Raw genomic sequence first — 10,608 nt, forward strand, 5'->3', positions numbered from 1 at the left:
GATCGCTAGCCAGTAGCCTGACTCGTCTCGCCAAGTTGCCACTTTGATTAAGACGTGTTTAAGTTAATTGTATAGTTTAAATTATGTTTTTAACTACTTGTGTTATTTGTTTTAAATAAAAAGACGATTATTTGAAAAAGTACTAGTCAGTCTTTTCTTAATACTTCATACTGCATATCAATTATTTCGAAACTTTATTATAGCATTTATCAAAAAGTTATTTGCGTAAATCAAGATTAAACAGCTTCTATGCGGAATTTATAATATTTATTTATTAATTTGGCACGCATAGCTAATTACAGTCAGTGAAAACGATACAGAGGAACATTATATATGAAATAAAGCTAGATTCTATAGCATAATATGAAACAACGCGTGCGCGACAGCGAAATTAGATAGCTAGTCAAGTAAAATTAAAAATACAAGTCTGAGGGACTTCATGATGTAAAAGTTTTGAGGAAGTTTTTGTTAAGCGTATCCATATGATTTGATGTGATGTGTGTCTGGACAAAACGAATAGTTGTGTTTTCAAAAAAAATTGATGTAGCTTATGTAATAAGAAATACATCACCAAACTTCGGTTTAAACGCTTACTATGATAAAATAACCTATAATATTGTATTTTTAAAAAAGGCAGGCGTCATTACGCCCAGTCATTAGCAGAAAATGAAGCCAGAATTTCAATTTCAGAATTTAATTAAATAAGTCGGCTGAATATTGCTAGAACATAATAATTATTATAAAATCGATTCCCTGGAAATCTAAAATTGTAGCTGACGTATTGACGGTCTATTTGTCAGGATTTCATGTCCGAGTTTCACAGTAACAGTGTTCCGCCGAAAGCGCAGAGCACACTGTGGTATTATTACTTGTTTATTTTTTATTCATTTTGGAAAAGCTGCCAAGCCAATTTTTCGCCAATGGCAAGGATCACGAACTATTCCTCAAGACGTCAATGCGAACTTAGCTGGTCCCTGTACGTGGACTTTGACTGACTCACTTGCACCAGAGTTTATATGACTACGAGAAATATGTGTGGTTCATCCGCAACAGCACCCACACTGATCGGAAAAGTCGTACCATGACGTAATGAACGTAATGCTGACTTATTTTTTTCATCATTTGACATTTTTCACTTTTTAGAATTATTACAGTAAATATTTGTGGTGTCACCTGCATCCCATGCATAAGGGACTTAACAGATTAGGTCAGACGACTGACAAACTCGGCCTCATATATATTATTTCAACGGTGATCTGGTAACCGTCACGGGTCCTGTATTATCACTTAGCCTGTTCGTTCGTCTTCCTCACGTTTGTGTGTAACACGAGGAATGTAATCATGTCCGTAGTCGATAGAAGCACACATGTATATCTAAAACTCGGCTTCGCATCGACAATAGCATCCGCGACATGAGCAAATATGATTACTTTCAATCAGGAGCTAATGAATCGCTTGCGTGTTTTTTCTTCTATAAAAATCATCAAGGTCACATTAGACAATCTTCAGCATGCTTAATTATAGACTATAAATGATAGAATGGTAAATTAAATTGATGGGAATATAACCCGTTACCCTAACCATGAACCAATACATGGTTAGTTTAGTTAATTAGTTTTAGCTGCAAAAAAATAACGATGTAATCCTAGATGGACTTTTAGTAGCAAAAAGTTAGCTTTCAGGTACTCTACAACAAAATAATCCTCAAAGGGGATACCCCTTTGTTACGTCAATATTTTTGCGCATTTTAGCGTAGAATTTTAAATATTCATATGTATATGGGATCCGGATCTATACGGATATCGTTATTGATTATCTCTCAAACGAAATCAAAATTGTAATGATCTCTGGGCAGATAATAATTATAATTATATTTAAATGTTATGGATGATTATAATTGTAAGAAGCTTACAAGAGGCTAGGCAAAGTTGAGGATATTCTTTATCGGTTAAGATACTTTACAGCAATTAAGTTTTAATCTCCGTATCAGCCGTTTGTAATATGTTTGTTCAGTGTTTCGGATTCCCGGAGCTAATGCGGACTAATTGTTTCTATTAACCCGATTGTATTCTTGATTCTCAAAATCTCTTTTGCTATTTAATCGCGTTATGCAATATGAAATATTATTGAATTGCTGTTTGGACTTATGATTTTTATAAGATAAATAATTTTATATTTTTTTAACTACCAGGTAATATTTTTATTTAATAAAACGTTGCTTGCAGATCTGATTACATACATTCCTTTGTGAACGATGCTTGTTACGAGCTGCAGATTTTTGAAAATCTATTGACGAACGCTATTGCCGAATTGTTTTTCCAACTGCTAGCTTTAGCTCCAACTTCGAGACAGCATGAGGCTACATCGAAGGTCCGATTGTTCATTTCGATATTCAGAGTACATTAATTTAACTCATTTATTCACATCTCAAATAACATTTCCGCCGCAGGCGAAATACTTAATGAATTAAATTGCAAACATAATATTAATTATTGAACTCGGCGTGTTTATTTATCCATATATGTATAATGATTCTATCATACTGCTATGTTTTAAGAGAATCAGACTTTTACAAACACTTCGTGACTTTACCGGATTACATTGAGTGTACATCTACAACCGCTTCGGATTGTGGATTTCGGGCGAGAAGAACCGACAATAAACTCAGTAGGTACTCACTTCCGACTTTCAAAGAAAAAGTTGGGTCAATCAAATACAATTACATTTATACATCTGTATAGAGGCTGAAACATAACACCGCGTAATGTTCGGCTCCCCCACGGCTCGGCTAAAGCCTTCTATCTATATGTCATTCGTATTCGACGCGAATATTGTTTTAAATATTCCCCGAATACTCGAAACCGGCTAGACAGATTTGGATGACTTATGCCCATCCATTTTATTAAAGTTTTGTTTACGGTTTTACTTAAAAAAAAATCACCAGTTTTAATGTAGCCTTGCTGACGCAAACATCTAAAGTAACGACTGAAACGGCTCGTTACTCCTTACTGTAAATGTGTTTTGTAAATTTACAATTTTGTTATAAATTTAGAAATCGGTTCCCATTGAGAATTATTCAATTATTCTACCGGATCTTATGCCCTCTATGTACTCTATGATTGTTTTGGTCATTTACGCGAGTGTCACTAATTTTAGCTTGAAAAGGATTTAGTTTTGTTTAGTGGTACCGTAACGAAATATTTCGATTATTAAAGGACGCGCAGCCGGCTAAATTTCAGATTTTCATGTCCTGACCTGACCTGACGGGACCTGAACTTATTTCTATAAGCTTTTTTTACCTACAACTACTGGTAGTATTATATTTTTTTATTTGCTTGGTTGTGGTTTAGTTCTTTTAACTAAGTTGATGATAATCACAAAGCTCTGTCGCAGGTGTTGCGCCTTCGAAACAGACCTAGATTACATGGAAATATAATTAATTATCCCGAATTGGTCTCAAAAACTTATAACAATACCAGTTAAATAAAAAATAATAATAAGGAATCTTCATAATTTTTACCATTGAGTAAATTTGATGTTTTTATTTTTTTTATACATACGTACAATATTTTTTATTTATAATATTTTTACCTTTGAACTAGGTTTCCCTCTGTAAAATCAAGTAAAAGATCAGCAATTTCGCTTTTAGAGCGAGACCTTATGCTGTTTTCTATTCATTGAGATTTGTAAGAACGTTTACCGAGCTAACTGTATTATCGAGATCGGATCCTTATATTCTCTACGTACTATATTATAGTACGTAAAGTTTGTACTTTTTATTATATTAGTATAAATTTAGGATATTATGCGCACTGAGAAATGTGAATTGAAATTAAATTAAAAAAAAGACTTTAATTAACAGTAAATGATTTAATGGATTACACAAATTGAAATAAAAGTAACACAATCCTTTTTTCAAGATGTGAAAATAGACTGACTGTCAATCCAGTAGTGTCATATTGAGCTACTTATTAGACAGACAGGAGGGATGCTAATGCAGCATCTACCCTTGCACATTAGTATGCTAACAGTATCATTCACTGTTAACACATGTTTGCTGTCGAATTTTGTACGAATAACAAAATGAATTACGTGTGAATTTCGACCAATGGGCGACCACTAGTATAACGTACAGTAAGGAGGCTTACACTCGCGTACTGCCTCTCTTTACTCCATCTCTTTAACTTTTAAAACGTAACGTCAAATTGTTTAGGACACATGTATTAATCCTTATCAAACTTAATTAAACCTTTAATTTAAAGGTTTTTCTCTAAATGAAAATATCCCTTTACATTTCGCAATTTGTATTTGGACTAGCAATTCGGATACCTACACGACACTAAGACAATACATTACGCATACATATGTACCTCGTACAACGTATGTGGCGTTGCAACAGACGTGGGCCGTTGAGCTGTTGTTCGGTAAGATGTATTAGCACTGAATACGGTCGGATCACAACGCTTGTTTATTTGACAATCGATCATCAGACGACACCCACTCGCTACGCGCATACAGTCAAGACGAAGAAACGTCTTCGACTAAATAACAGGAATGCAATAAATAAATAAATAAATGAAGTGAAAAATAACTCGATTTGTGTTTTTATTCAAAGGTTTCATACGTTATGTAGGTCTACTGACCGACAGACCGTTTGAAGTGCCTGCCAGTTTATACGGTTCCTATAAAATAATGTAATATTGATACCCCTAAAGTGGAGCCCGCGTCCTCGGTCCGCTATTTGCTTTTGTTACCAACAAGTTACCAAAAAATTCTTAACGAAGGTGTTTCTCGAGTCGATCGCTCGCCATTGTTATCGTCGTAGTCGCGGCCGGCGCTTATTGTTCATTACATTTATTGAATGTTTTGTGTATATTATTTGATATTTTCTCCATTACGCTCACTTCTTCTAGTCTCTGTGACCCAGTGCGGTAAGTCCGCCCTGAGATACATTCTCAGATGGAAATATTTTCCGAGAAATGTATATCCTTCGTAGCACTTGGTTGCGCTTCATTGATATAAGAGTTCTTGAGAGCGAAAACTAAGCGAATGACTGTGGTTTTAACGGCCCTAACGACGACATCCGTCTAGCCATCTAGTCATTGGCACTTAAGATGACACAGGCAGTCACAACTATGAAATTGCAATGACAGGATCAGTGATAGAATGAACCTGGCCATTGTAATCTCATAATAAGTAAGAACTAATTTTATTTCGAATAACGTTTAAAACGTCTATTTCAATAAAGGAGGTTTTCTTTTAAATTTAATATTTTTATTTGAACCAACGAACATTTATTTGACGTAATTCATTACTCCTCTAATACTCGATATTCCACTAAATAATAACTCTAAAATCTTATTAAATATGAGCAGAAATGACTCTGGGACTGTAATACGTGGATATTACCTAAAGATTGCGGGTTCAAAAACAAGCAAGCACCCTTGAACTCTCGTATGCTTCGACTGAAATTACCAAGCCGCGTTGAAGCAGCCTGGCGAATTAGGCTTCAGCCGTTCTCCTTCAGAAGAAGGAAGGCCTTTGTCCAGCATCTGAACATTAAGTGGCGGTAACTTTAGATGTGTAATCGTGGCCTTAGGCCGGCGGGGGTTTAGGGGTCCAAATAACTTCTTTGACGTTGTGGCAGATGTGACAATAAAATAAAATAAATAATTCTAAACGGATAGGAGAGTCTAATTTTAGATTTATTTCTATCTAAACTACTTTCTTAAATTACTTTATCCTAAGTGATGAATTTTCAAGAGTCTTTTCTCAGTATTCACCTTCGTTTCAAAAGGAATTCTTGTGCAAATATCATCCTCTCAGGCGCCTCGTACAGGTTCAGACTACGCTTTGTATGTCACTCAGTCGACACCCCCGTCCCCCATGGAATAACTTTAATATAAGTATTATTTAATTATATTATATTTTAATAATTTTTTTCAATTTCGCATTGTAATTATGATACCATGCTTGCAAAAATTATAAGGAAAAGATACATTTGACCGAACCGATAGAATAACAGCAATATTAGATTTTTAAAAATTCATGAACAGTAATCGGGCCGAACAGTGCCAGCTTTCGTTAATAAGCCAATAAATAAAAAATATTTATAGTTTATTAATTTTACTGCAATAACCTCGAAAGTGCTAACTATCATGACAAAGACATTTTACGTTTTTTTTTTTCAATAAGCGACGGAGGTATCTATATATTCAATTACAGCCATGTTGAACTTTACTAAGCGGTGTCGTTTAACTTAAGTTTAACTTATTAAATTTAACGTATGAAACCAAATAGTTGTGTTCTAATCTAGCCAACAAAATATTTTATTTTCATTTAACGGAAGACGTATTGGCTGAATGTCATTCAGGTCGCCGTTTAGTAAAATTAAAATAGTTGGCTGCGATTATGGGAATAAACAATACGTAAAGTCTATAAATACATAATGCCTATACCATATGTCCAAAGCATAAGCTATTTACCAAAACATTTAAGCTTTGTGAATACTTACTGGATTTTGGATGGGGACGTAGATTTATGTAAAATTATAATATACTAACTGAAACAATATGATTCCCAATATCATTGTCTCTGGTTTTTTTTATTTGTAAAGATTAAATTTACTTGTAAAAATATACCTGATTTTCAAGCTGAACATCGATCGATTGATACTATTTGTTCAACTTTTATTTGCCATTTTAATTTAAAAACTGACTGCTCTGTTTATAGTTGCAAATATACCGGATAAATATTGTTCGCCGGCTTCCACAAAGGTCTCATCGCGATGAATCTGTGAAATAAAATAATTATTTATATTTTTGGTCTTTGCTTTGTATATTCGTGTATCTTCTTATTAAACCACAAACGCATTCGAAAAAAATAATTTTGACGTGACATCTACAGTATCAGTTGCCTACATATTTTTTAAACCTTTGAAAATACTTTGATGTTGTGACTTGTGATCATGTTTAATTTTTTTCTTTTTTTTGAGCAAAAAATTGGTGACTCTCATGAAAAAACAATGTAAGGATGTTAAGCGCCCTCCGAGGTCGACACGGTATGGCACTAATCTTGCATATTAAAGTCTTACTAGCAATTGATGGTCGTAGAGAAAGAAAGATAATATATTTTGTCATTTAATTCATCAAGTGTTGCATTTTCACCGATCATTAAATTTTCAATAATTATTATATTTGATTGCTCCAGTGTGAGCTCTATAAGTTATAATTCATACTGAGGTGTTTCAGTGAACACGAATACAAATTCAACATGTATCGCATTCTGCTGGTAATCTGCATTGAATTGGGAATCGAACATAACGTTCAATTGCGCTTTAGACTATAAACATAACAACGTGTTGATTCCACGATACTAGGCTTGTGATATTTCATTAATTTTCAGTGAAATGAAACTTTTGCAAATATTTGTATTATCAATTATGCAAACTGCTTTTTTAACTTTGATCATTCGTCCGTATACACTCGCTTAACATTGCCAACTAGTTTGTTCACGAATAGTACTCTGACTACTTGGTTCGCATCTACTGGACGTAAACAGATAAAATTTTCAAACCGAACCTAATGAATCTCATATAGAGTTCCCATGTGTTTAAGAGTCATAGATGTATATATTGTGAGATAAGCTAATTCTAATTTGGTGGTCAAATTTAATTATAAACTCATAAAATTCATTTAAATATTTTTTTTTTTCTAGAAACATCAAGTGCCGTAATTAATTGAGTTTAATAGTCTCTAACGATAGTGTAACGACAAAGTGTAAGAGGATTACTTCTCCCGTCTTTGTAAACCACTACACGTGGTGAAAACGCATTGAAAAAACTTAAATACACCATTGAGGAGAACGGATTAGACTAGTAAATTAAGTTCAGGACTTAAATACTCGTGCTGGTGCACCACGAGTATTAATATCTTATGAACAGAAGTGGCGGAGGTGTGACTTCATGTTCAATTCCATGTTGTGTGGTGAAGCTGGTACCACACGATGGTTCGCTAATTGTTAAGAGAAAATGTTTTAAGCAGAGTAAGTGTTAATTGAAGAGGAAATTGTGGCTCCATCACAAATCATGGAGATGGCCCTCGACCGACCTAGGGCTAGAACCACTGCGCTGGGTCCAGACGGGGTCCCAAGACGCGTCCTACGCGACGCTTTGGTGCACCTAGATGGGGGCCTTGGGCACTATTTGACGAGTATATTTCTAGCGGGCAGTTCCTGAAGTCGTGGTAGGAGAGCAAATTGGTCCTGTTGCTGAATGGGGGCGTCCTCCAGACTCTTCAGAGCATGCTCTTCGAGAAGATTCTCGCTGCTCGTCTTGTTCAGCATCTCGAAGAGATAGGGCTGGGTCTCTCGGAGGCTAAGTACGCCCTGAGGACCCGAACCACAGAGACGGTGCCCCGAGGGGACGTGGTCTTGGCGGTTTCGCTGGACGTGGCAAACGCTTTCAACAGTCTTCATTTCGAGACTATAAGGGAGGCACTCCGATACCACGGGTTACCATCTTATCTCAGGAGACTGTTGGAGGCATACCTCCGGGATCGTGTGGTCCTCTGGGAGGGGTTGATGGGCGAATTGTCCGGTTTCAGGTGGGTTGCGGCGTTCCACAGGGGTCGGTTCGGACCAAGGCTTCTACGAGCAACCGTCCTTCCCGGAATATTGGGGGTATTGTGTTACGCTGACGACACTCTTATCATGGCTAGAGGACGGAATTTTCAGGAAGCGGTCCGCTGAGAGCCGAGATCGAGAGGAAAACATCGTAAGGAAACCTGCATGTGTCTAATTTCAACGAAATTCTGCCACGTGGTGAAATATGATCCAAACCTTCTCTGTGCCCCGGGAACTCCTCTACCGTCGGGGCGTAACGGTAGCATATGCAAGCGATCCAGTGATCCCCTGAGAATACGAAATGGGTACCGCTGGTTCTTTAGTGGGAATCGAATTAAATTACAAGAAAATTTGACGAATATTTTGATAGCGCAGAATGGAGTTGCGAGATTTTGCTTAAATTATAAATTTGCATCTTTATTAGCTATATTTCTGAATTATTTTCACGTATTTGACTTTTATATGATAGTAATATTTGATTTTCCCTGATAAGAGGCGTGGGTCAAATCTCGGAACTGTATTTTAAGATATTTTCTATCATAATAGTGCAATTCAAACGTGTGATTAATATCAAAATATTTTTTATTTAATAATATTTTGTTTACACAAAATACATTTAAGACTGACTGAGACCTTGTTGTTGCTAAGCTGCACAATTCTCTCGAATAACGTGTCTGTAGATTAATATAGTGATGTGAGGGGGAGTTAAAGTCGCCTGTAAACCTAACGTATTCGAACTGAAAGAAGAACAATCGGGGCTGCTGAGAGGTCCTGTCCGTGGGAGACGTGACGTTTATAGAACCAGTTGTTTGCATGTCGCATAAGCAGTTTTGAAGCAATTTTTTTTTGTGTTTAGAATATTATTTTAAATCTACAAAACATGTACTGTTATTATTCATATTCTCTGTAGTCTGAATTATTATTAAGGGTTGCTTTTTATCTGTGCCCGCTATACCTATATGTATATATTTTACATAAAACTTTACCAACTTTATTATTACGTATATATATATTTTCTCAACAAACACGTATAGTTTCGTTATTATATTTCTTATTCCTAAGATAATCTCAACTTAATAACAATAGAATAACCACAATACAAAATAAATTGGAGACCCAAAAAATCTCGATTACTTACGCAGTAATCGAGATTGTTTTAATAGAAATTTGATTAATTAATATATGAACAGAAAACGGTATTAAAATTACGTTATATTAACCGAGCCGTGTACCTGTTCGTCGCTAGGTCGTACAAAGAGAGCCCTTGTCGATTCAGAAGAGCTGTCCATTTTGCGTTACCCCTTTTTCCGCATTCTCGGCGCGATAGTTTCTATGTGAAAAACTTGGCATTCTTTGACCCGATTTTGTACGCTTTGTCACTTGACAGGACCAAACACGGCCCGCTTCATATCGAAAGCTACCGAGTTTATAAAGTATCGTTGGAGCGAAACTGATGTCAGCGACACATGACCAACGTCACGTCATGTATTTGTGTGTAATGTTGTTGTTAAATGGGAATGACTCTGAATGAACTCTATTTGTTATACCTGTAATATCTGTTATATAAGCATATTGTGTGCCAATTATTATCAGTACTGTTCCATTTCTGAAAGCGGATAAAGAAATAAAAGTTCAAAAGATTTGTATAATAATCTGTTATAATAGAAGACCCCACGGAGAGTGGAGATGGTCCAGTGGTTTGGCAACTCATCACGCATTACTAAGAAGAGTAGTTCAATCACATTTTTAAAACTTAATCTTGATGTCACTTTATGATATTTAAATTTCTAATACTACTGTGCTATAAAAAGATGAAATAAAGTTATCATGGCCTTCGTTTCATAACTTTATTTGCATTATATACGTGAGATTGACATACCTTAAATCATGAATCAATTAAGAAACAACAAGTTTGCTTGAAACTTGAGGTCTACAAATTAACGCATTCCTAATATATAAGATGTATATAATAACGCACCTTATATA

This window comes from Vanessa tameamea, chromosome Z (genome assembly GCF_037043105.1).
Source record: "Vanessa tameamea isolate UH-Manoa-2023 chromosome Z, ilVanTame1 primary haplotype, whole genome shotgun sequence".
Taxonomy (NCBI): domain Eukaryota; kingdom Metazoa; phylum Arthropoda; class Insecta; order Lepidoptera; family Nymphalidae; genus Vanessa; species Vanessa tameamea.